General features: G+C 39.8%; 1 pseudogene; it reads left to right on the top strand.

Annotated features, from left to right (window-relative positions):
- The first annotated feature begins 7,185 nt into the window (after positions 1-7,185).
- Positions 7,186-7,787, top strand: LOC123640645 (annotated as a pseudogene).
- Positions 7,788-10,789: the final 3,002 nt, after the last annotated feature.

Here is a 10,789-nt window from a genome sequence, read left to right as displayed (position 1 = left end):
TATTGTGAGTTAACACTTGAGAGCTAGCAAGGTAGGGACTGTGCATTGAGAATGATTTCCTTCAGAGAGGATTTGTGATGTTTTGCTCAGAGCCAATGGAGTTACTTGACCTGACACCATTCAAGTTCCCTTTTGGGGTCTCTGTTTGGCTTAGGATTCTCAGCTCACTGCCCCTACCTTGCTGTTAGCCTACGACTACTTCACTCCAGTGCTGAAACTGGCATGTGCTTTCAGGGTATCAAGCTTTCCTTCCTGTATTGGAGCTTGCCAATCTTATTTTTGCCCATGGCATCTCCCCACCACTCTGCCCCATTCCCTATAATCCCAACAAGGTCTATTTTTTATGGAGGATCTAGTTGTTTTATATAGGGAAGTTCTCATAGAAAATTGAGTTCCTTCATTTTTATTCAAGGAACCTATCATAACCCAACATTATATTATCATACACAATTAGTTTATTGTTTTATGATTAGTCTCCCTTAGTAGAATGTATTCATGAGAACAGGGACTTTGGTTTGCTGCTATAACTCGGGTTACTAGAATATAGTGCTTAGTACATAATAGAGCCTGGAACTTAATAAATATTTCTTGAATATTAAAATGAATAAATTCTATTCATAAATTTATTAGTATCAGGTATTAATTGTGTTCTCTACATACAAAGATGAATCTAACAAAGTTTCTTCCCTTGAGTACTTAATCTAAATAAGGGGTGTAAAAAGAATATGAAGGTAAATAAATTGAATAAAAAACTTAATATGGGCTGGGCGTGGTGGCTCATGCCTGTAATCCTAGCAATCTAGGAGGCTGAGAGGGGAGGATTGCTCAAGGTCAAGAGTTCAAGACCAGCCCAAACAAGAGTGAGACACCATCTCTACTAAAAATAGAAAGAAATTAGCTGGACAACTAAAAATATATAGAAAAAAATCAGCCGGGCATGGTGGTGCATGCCTGTAGTCCCAGCTACTCAGGAGGCTGAGGCAGGAGGATTGCTTGAGCCCAGGAGTTTGAGGTTGCTGTGAGCGAGGCTGACGCCATGGCACTCTAGCCTGGGCAACAGAGCAAGACTCTGTCTCAAAAAAAAAAAAAAAAACTTAATATGGTCTGAATGTTTACATACCCCCAAAATTCATATGTTAAAACCTAATCCCCAGTGTGATAGTATTAAGAGGTGAGGAGGTTATTAAGTCATGAGGATGGAGCCTTCATAAATGGAATTAATGCCCCTATAAAAGAGGTTTGAGAAAATTGCCATGGCCCTCCTAGCGTGCGGGGACACTTAAAAGGTACCATCTATGAAGAATGGTCCTCACTAGACACCAAGTCTGCTTCACCTTGATCTTGGACATCCCAACCTCCAGAACTGTGAGCAAAAGTTTCTGTTTTTTTATAAATTACTCCATCTAGGGTATTTTGTTGTAGTATCCTGAATGGATTAAGACAGTACTATAGTGTACATACACACACATACATGAATAAATAATATAATATCAAGGGATATAAGCTATATAGATCCAAAGCCTATATGCCATTTTCGGTAGTTTTTACCTCGTCATGTAAGTTATTATGAGCCATTTGTAGAGGAAGCAATATGATCAATCTTATGCTTTAGGTAAACCCTGGAGGAGTATAATAAGTGGACCAGCACAAGCAAGATTGAAGACAGGGAAAGAAGATAGGAGATTACAGCAGTTCATGCTTCATTTATTCAAAAAAATTTTTGAGTGCCTGCAATAAACCATGCACCATTCTAGGCACTAAAGGAATACCTGTGAACTAGGTAATTAAGGTTCTGCTATTACAGAACTTGCTTTCTAGTTGTCTAAAACAAAATAAGTAAACAAATTAATACATGAGGTAATTGCAGATAGTGGTAGGTGCTATAAAGAACATAGAACAGGGTTGTTGGAAATGGGGCTGTCGGTGGGGCAGGGGTGGTGGCTACTCAGAGAAGGCCTCCCAGAAGAGGTAGCATATGAAGAGAGATCTGAATGACAAGAAGGAGGCAAGCCAGAGGGAAAGAACATTTTGGGTAGGGAGAACGGCAAATGAAACCCTACATTTTGTGCTTTCAAGGATCAGAAAGTAGACCACTGTGCCCCGCGCCAAGTTAAGTGATAAGAGAGCATTTCTTGAGCTTGGAGAAGTAGGCAGAGGCCAGACCACCTAGGTCCTTATAGGCCATGGTTAGGAGTTTGGATGTTGTTCAAAGTGCAATTCGAAGGTCTGGCGAGTCCAAAGCAGGGGGTTAGGGACTAGGAGGTGGGGCAGTGGGGGGGAAGCATAATATGACTTAAGTTTTTAAAAGTTCTTTCATGTTATTGCTCTTTGAAAAATGGTTGGCAGTAGTCCAGGAAAGAGGTGGTATAAACTATTGGAGTGTGCAAGATATGAAAGAAGACTCTTCCCTTTCTACACTTAACTTCTTCTATAGCTTATTCACCTCTGAATCCCTGATGCAACCTAGTGCCTGGTACACAAAGAAGATGAAGTGCACATTTGAAAAATGCTTAAGTGAACAAATGGCTACAGGAGGATTCTGTTCTTAGATTGTATCAGCTGGTAAACTCGTTACTTAAAGGATAATGTTAAGCTGTGGACTCAGTTACAATGTAGATCAATTAAATTTGGGGATGTTTCACAGTCACAAATCATGGTTACATTGTAATCATGGCAATTGTGGTAATATCATCTGCTTGTTTCACAAATGCCTTCTGCCAGAGCAGAGTTTGGGTAATTCTGTGTATATGATACAATACAAATCTGTCACCACTACTAGAAATTAATTGCAAAGAAATATGTACTGTGTTCGTTTTGCCAGTAACGTTATCATCACATGCAAGAAGATAACATATGTTTGGGGAATTTTTACTGCTAATAAGTATTAGGCTTTAGAGATGATTACATTTAGAATTGCCAATGGAATATTCCATTTATATAAAGCAAACTAAGAAACTTGGTTTCTATTTAAAAAATCATACTTCTAGGAAACAACTACTCTTCCAGAAAAGTGAGAGTATAGAATTCTAGTTAGGAATATGGCTTTGGAGTTCAACATATCTGAGATTGAGTACCAACACTGCCACTTTTGGGTAAAGAATTTCCTCAACTCTGATTTTTGGAAAATAATATCTGTGTTCAGACTTGTTGTGAGGATTGAAAGAGATACTATCGTTTCTTTAGGCTTCTCAGCATCTAAACTCTTTCTACGGTATATAATTCCCCATTTATGAGTGTTAGGTCAGACAAAGATCCTCTCACCCGATAGATGCTGATTTTTCCCAGGTTTCCTTGCAGTGAGGGCAAATACATATAACCTTGGCTTTATCATTCAGCTGTAATTAAGCCAAATTTTGATGCAGGAGTTAGTGGCACAGAAGCAAAAGGCCAGGAACTTTCTAGAAGCAGCAGTGGCAGAGGTGGTTTATTGGTTTATCTTTTAAAATGGTCCGTTTGTATCTGAATTATACCTTGATTAATCTAAGATTCTTCCCTAGACTGTAAAATCCTTGAAAGCAAAGATTATCTTGTTCACAGTTGAATTATTTTCTGGCATAGAGCCTGACACAGGTGTACCCAGCTTATTCATGAGATAGAAATACCATCTTGTGAATGTGGCTGGGGTCAGGTAGCCCTCTAGGTTGGCATTATCTCACCAAAGTAGCTTGGTCCAGGATTGGTCCTCAGCTCTATTGGCCTAAGAACTTGATATTAAACCATAGTCAAAGGTGATCAGATCACTCTGTTGGAGGTAGACTCAGACTAAATAAACTTGTAAGAGAACAATGTATAAACTGTATTTATTTTTCACTAAGTTATATTTCACTAAGAAATATTTTCACTTATATTCACTTAGAAGTATAACTTTGGGTGGTCTGAAATGCTGCTCATTTACTCATTTAATGACTATTAAGTATTTACTATGTGCTAGCTACTATTATATCTTTGTATAAACAATGGACAAAACAGACAAGATTTCTGCTCTCTTTCTCGCTAGAACTTATCATATATAAAAAACTAAACAAACAAAAGATTTCTATTCTCATGCAATTTGCAAAGCTATGTCAACAAATAAATATTTAATTGTAGATAATGATAACTGTCATAAAGAAAAATATAGCAGGATAATGTAATGAAAATTGTTGGGAAGGAGTGTGTGCTGACACTAATTGGATGATTAGGGAAGGTATCCCTCAGGAAGTTACATTTAAACTGAGACCTGAATGAAGCTGGGAAAGAATATACCAGGCAGGGTAACCATTATACACAAAGGCTGCAAGGCAGAAATAATTCCGAGGAGTGTTTGAGGAATAAAAAGTAGGCCAGTGTGTTAGGTAGTCTCTGAAATGACTCCCAGTGAACTCAGGCTACTGTGTTCATACCCTGGTAAAATTCCTTCCCCTTGAGTGTGGGCTGGATTAGTATGTAGCTTCTAATGAACACAATGCAGTAGAGATGATGGAATGTCATTGCCAACATTAGGTTACAAAAAGATGGTAGCTTCTGTCTTGGGCACCTTTCTTTTTTTTTTTTTTTGGCTTTTCCATCTTCTTGCTGTGCAGAAGAAAAGGGTTAACATACCAGTCCTGAGATTGCTATCCTTAGAAAAGCCAGCTTGTAAGGTTGGCCTTGGTTGGCATCTGGGAACTTGGCTGGTAAATAGTTCTCTACACTAATATAAAACCTTCCCTAGATGATGAGAGAGGCTCACTGTACCTCGACTGTGCAAATATATTGGCTTATGCTGAACACCTGCTTCCCTCCTGGAAGTCTGGAATTTTGGTATGTGCTAGGCAGAGGGTGCCTGTGTGACCAGCCCCAGTAAAACCTTTGGGTGATGAGCTTTAAGAGGCTACTTTGGGCAGAAGCGTCACATACGTTGCCGCATTTTTGTTGCTGGGAGAAGAGTGTGATCTCTGTTATCTCTCATGAGGGGTAAGAGCATAAGAGAACCTGCAAATGGATTCCTGAAGACCCCACCTGGGCCTGTTTCCTTTATAATTCATCTGTTTATCCTTACTAGTATACATTGCTTCGATAAATCGTAGAGTGAGTATAACTGTACAGTGGTTCCTGAGTCCTTCCAGCTCACCTCTGAAGGTGGGAGTGGTCTTGGGGGCTCTGAACACACTTGGGGACCCTGATAAAGCAAGCTGCCATGGGCTGCCCTCTGGAGTGGTCCATGTGGCCAGGAACTGAAGGAGGCCTCTGGCCTACAGCCAGCAAGGAGGAACTGAAGCCTTCACTCCAACAGCCCGTATGGAAAGAAGGTTGACAGGAGTGAGCTTAGAAGCCAGTCCTGACCCTGCTGAGCCTTCACATGAGACTGCAGTCATGGCCAACACCTTGTTTGCAGCCTTATGAGAGGGCTTGAGCCAGAGGCACCACCTAAACAGGGCTTGGATTCCTGGCCTACAGAAACTGTGGGATAATATATGTTTATTGTTTTTAGCCTCTAAGTTTTGGAGTAATTTGTTATACATCAATAGATAACTAATATAGCCAACATGGCTGGAATGTAGGAGTCAAAGGGAATGTGATAGGTGATGAGTTCACAGTGGCAGACAGAGCCCAAATCATATAGGGCTTTGATGTGTATGGGAAGGAGTTGGATTTTATTCCATTGGGGGATTTGGAGCAGGGAAATCTGATTAGCACATTGTCTCCTTTAGGCCAGAAGTTTTCAACCTTGGCTGCATTTTAGAATCACTAAGGGAGCTTTTCAAAAATGCCTCTGCCAGGCCCCACCCTCAGAGATTCTGGTTGAATTGGCCCTGGGAGAGGCTCCAGTATCGTTATTTTTTAAAAGCTCCCCAGGTAATTCTGATGGGCAGCTCAGGCTGAGGACCAGATGTGCTTTAGGGCAGCAGACCTGTGTAGGATGCCAGAGAGGCTTGCTTGCTGGATATGGTATCAGAACTAAAGGAAAGTGTCACATGTTTTTAATAATGAATTATTATTTCAAATTAAATAGGCCTGATATATCAAGGATGGTGTGCTCTCTTCTGATCAGTGCTGGAGAAATTGCCACAATCGCTAACCGCTGGATTTTCCCTTTCCGTGATAACTATCATCCATCCATTCTTTTCACACAAGGTACAACACTGTGGATTTGGCTTCAGTTTTAAAGACACCAACACAGTCATAGCAAATATAAATTTTTGGCCTTAAAACTCTTTTGATAAATTCCAACCAGTGACAACAGAATCTTTTGTCTTATATATTTTTTAAAAAAGGACAAAATTAACTCTTCAGCCAATTTAGTTTTCTTCTAAAAAAACTGGATCTAATAATCTATATTATATGGATCTATAATCAATATATACATGCAAGAGGACAAATTAGAAGACATGCCAGATGCTTCAACAAATCTCAGTTTCTCAACCCTTAATCCCCCATAATGAGAGCACAGACACTAACACACCAAAACAGAACACAACAAATGAAATGAAACAAAACTTTTCATGGGACTACAGCAATTTTGGATTTTTATGTGTATTGTATTTTCAGTCAGTTATCTTTTATATTTTGGGCCAAAGAAATTTATCTGAATCTTAGATTCTGGCACACTAAAATTCTTGATTGAAATATAATTTAAAATTTTAATGAAATTTAATTCAACTGAAATGTGAATTTAAACATCTTGATTTATAATGCTTTATATTAAAAATCTAGTAGATTTTTGAGGTAGAGATGAAAATAATTACATTTGTTTCACCTTCCCTGTCAGTTTGGGGCCTGAACAGAAGGGAGATTCAAGTGGGGAAAGTGCTGATGGGGTTCCTGGGACTGGGGAGGGGAACACACCCTTACATTTATGTTGAAAAGAAGCAAAGATGGCAGGCTCGTAAGCATTAAATCCCAATCATCCATTCATTCAGTAAACATACTGAGTGTATTGTATGCCAGGTGTCTTCCTAGGTGCTAGGGATAGCTCAGCAAATAATTTATACAAGCTCCCTATTAAATGAAGCTTTTCATTACAGTGAGGAGTGGAGAGCTGTCAGACAATAAACTAATAAATGTCAGGTAGTAATAAGTACTATTATTATAATAAAATAAGATGATGTCATTGGATGGTAGGAGAGGGTACAGGATTGTCACTTTTATTGGGTTGAATGTTCTATCAGATACAAGAAAACTGATGGTGCGCCGCGGCCTCTCTTTCTCTTCCGGTCCCAGGCTCTTCAGCAGCCGCGGGTTACGGTGTAGACATGGCCAAGTCCAAGAACCACACCACACACAACCAGTCCTGAAAGTGGCACAGAAATGGCATCAAGAAACCCCGATCACAAAGATATGACTCTCTTAAGGGGGTGGACCCCAAGTTCCTGAGGAACATGCGCTTTGCCAAGAAGCACAACAAGAAGGGCCTGAAGAAGATGCAGGCCAACAACGCCAAGGCCATGAGTGCACGTGCTGAAGCTGTCAAGGCCCTCGTAAAGCCCAAGGAGGTTAAGGCTAAGATCCCAAAGGGCATGAGCCGCAAGCTCAGTCGAATTGCCTACATTGCTCACCCTAAGCTTGGGAAGCGTGCTCGTGCGCACATTGCCAAGGGTCTCAGGCTCTGCCGGCCAAAGGCCAAGGATCAAACCAAGGCCCAATCTAAGACCCAGTCTAAGGCCCAGTCCAAGGTCCAATCTGTGGCTTCAGCTGCAGCACCAGCTTCAGTTCCAGCTCCAGCTCAGGCTCCCAAAGGTGCCCAGGCCCCTGCGAAGGCTCCAGAGTAGAGGCCTCTGTCTGCCAACATGAGGACAGAAGGACTGGTGTGACCCCTGGGCTGCTGTCTGCATGGGGCCGGGGTCCTCCTGTACTATTTGTACGAATAAACCTGAGGCAGGAAAAAAAAAAAAAAAAGATACAAGAAAACTGAGCCACAGTGTTTTAAGTATATTTTAATTGCCAATTTTTAATATTTGGCAGATTTCACAAAAAAAAAATCCAGATTTTTACCTTCTCTTGAAAAATCAGATCATTATGCTGGACAGATACTGCTATATGACAACAGTATTCTTTCAATGGGGCATAGCCTCTCCTCTTTTTCATAATCCATCCTTTCCTAACAGAGCTGCTTCTGTCCTTCACAATACCTTCCTGGCTTCAGAATCCTGAGGAAGACTCAACCCCCGGGCTAATAAAAGACTAAGGGCACAGATAGGGTGTGGAATGGGATTCAAGGCATGCAGAAAGCCATGAGCTACGGAGCTATGATGAGCAGGCCTAGACACCTACATAGACATCCAAGATCACTTTTTGCTTGGTCCCAATATGGGTTTATAATGGCATAGAGAGTCCGTATTTTAAAAGTGTACAGAGTGGACTAGAAAGTTTAGTATGGGCCAGGCACAGTGGCTCACACCTGTAATCCTAGCACTTTGGGAGGCTGAGGTGGGAAGACCACTTGAGCTCAGGAGTTTAAGACCAGCCTTAGCAAGAAGGAGAACCCATCTCTACTAAAAATAGGAAAATTATCCAGGTATGGCAGTGAGCGCCTATAGTCCTAGCTACTCATGAGGCTGATGCAAGAGAACTGCTTGAGCCCAGGTTGCAGGGAGCTATAATGACACCACTGCACTCTACCCAGGGCAACAGAGCAAGACTCTGTCTCAAAATAAAAAAAGACAAAGTTTAATATGATGGAAAGAGAAATGAACCAGTGGTCAGGGTCTGCCACTAAATAGCTATATAATTTTACACGGTCACATGCTTTTACATGATTGTATGTTTTTCTAAATTTGTGAAAGTAAGTTATTTTAACCACTATTTGTTTCCACTCAGATTTCCCATCTATTAGATTTTACCCAGCATCAGACAGCATTGGAATGAATGGGCATTTTTAACTCTAGCTCAGGAAAGTTGAGTTGGGAATATGCCACCTTTACTGCAATGTGGAAAGCCATTTTGAAATGTTTCAATAGAACTAGCCAGAAATTAGACTGCTAATTTGGAAATACATGAAGGGTAACTTCTTTTGTTAACTTTAAATTTATTTACTGAAGAACTGAGAGAAAATTCTGATTAAAAAATAAATGGAATATGAAACAAAAGGGCTAAAGAAGAACAATAGCATCAATGGAAATTATCCTGACATTGAGAGGCAAATGGCAGCAAATTTTTTTTCAGAGTACAACATAAACAGTGACTCAAAAAAGAGGAAGAAACAAAGTTCCTGGATTGTTTGATACTCCATCTAATGGAGAGGAGTTGATCATATGAGAAAAAATTTAAATTTTTCACTGATTTGATATATTAGGGTATTAAGTATGGAATGCCCAATTTCCTTAAGTACTAAGTTTGACAGTTGATATCTCTGACATGTCACTTTGACACACACACACACACACACACATATATATATTTTGTAAAGGTATATCCTCATTCTTTCAAATGCATGTTTTGGCTTATGATTATTTTTCAAAAATTTTATTGCAGCAATTTTTGTGAAACCATGTATAAGTCAAAAATTTGTGTTATTTTTTAATATGAGTTCTGTCATGAACCCAATGCAGCACAGACAGCTCAAAATATCAACAAAGTGTTTGGGAAGGATGTGGCTCATGAATGTGCAGTACATAGATGGTTTGAGAAGTTTCATTCTGATGATTTTAATCTTGAAAATGAGCCATGTGGGTGACCTGAGACCAAGGTGGATAATGATGAGCTGAAAGCTATAGTGGAAGTGAATCCATCTCAACCCACGTATGAATTAGCAGCAAGATTTGACCTTACTATTCCAACAATATTGGACCATTTGAAACAAATTGGGAAGGTAAAGATGCTGGATAGATGGGTTCCGCATGAATTAAATGAGCATCAGAAGAGAAATCATCTCAAAGCTTGCCTTTCTTTGCTGTCATGACATAAAAACAAACCATTTCCATACAATATTGTTACATGTGATGCAAAATGGATTCTTTTTGACAATTGCAAGCATTCAACACAATGGTTAGATAAAGATGAAGTGCTGAAATCCAGTCCAAGACCAAATATTTGTCCAAAAAAGCTAATGGTGTCTGTTTGGTGGTCCAGCACTGGTATTATCCACTGCAGCTTCATGAAACCTGATCAATTGATTACAGTGGATGTCTCCTGCAACCAGTTGGATGAAATGATGAAGATGCTTGTCATTAAGCAACCGAGATTGGCCAATAGATACAGGCCAATCCTCTTGCAAGACCACATGTCCCAAAAAACAATGCTGTTCAAACTACAGCTGCTGGACTGGGAAACTCTCTGTCATCCACCGTATTCACCAGACCTTGCACCAACTACCTACCACTTCTTCCAGGCTTTGGACCACTTCTTGCAAGGAAAAATATTCATTTCTCAACAAGCTGTGGAAAATGCCTTTCGTGATTTCATCACCACTCACTCTCCAGGCTTCTTCATTGCTGGCATAAACAAGCTACCATTAAGATGGCAAAACTGTGTTGATGGTTTAGGTGTGTACTTTGATTAATTGTACTGCTTCTTGTTTGAGATATAATAAACTAAACTTTTGATTCGAAATCAGACATTTCATATTTAATGACCTAATGGCTTAATAGGTGAAATATAAAGTTAAAATGTGTGTTATAACAGGGGAATGTTTGGAACTTGGAGAACATAAAGGGATATTCCTGAAAACTGAAGTAAAATCTGATGAGTTTTCTATAAGGACACCATCATCGCCACCTTGTTAGCAACTAATTTATTAATATGTAAATTGCTGTAGCTGAAAATGGCATTGTTATGTATCTGCCCACATCAGGCTATAAAATTGTAGGCATCAACAAATTAGACAAGCATA

The sequence above is a fragment of the Lemur catta genome, chromosome 6, assembly GCF_020740605.2.
Source record: "Lemur catta isolate mLemCat1 chromosome 6, mLemCat1.pri, whole genome shotgun sequence".
NCBI classification, from domain to species: domain Eukaryota; kingdom Metazoa; phylum Chordata; class Mammalia; order Primates; family Lemuridae; genus Lemur; species Lemur catta.
The sequence above is the reverse complement of the archived record's forward strand: the minus strand, read 5'-3'. Positions and strand labels throughout refer to the sequence as shown.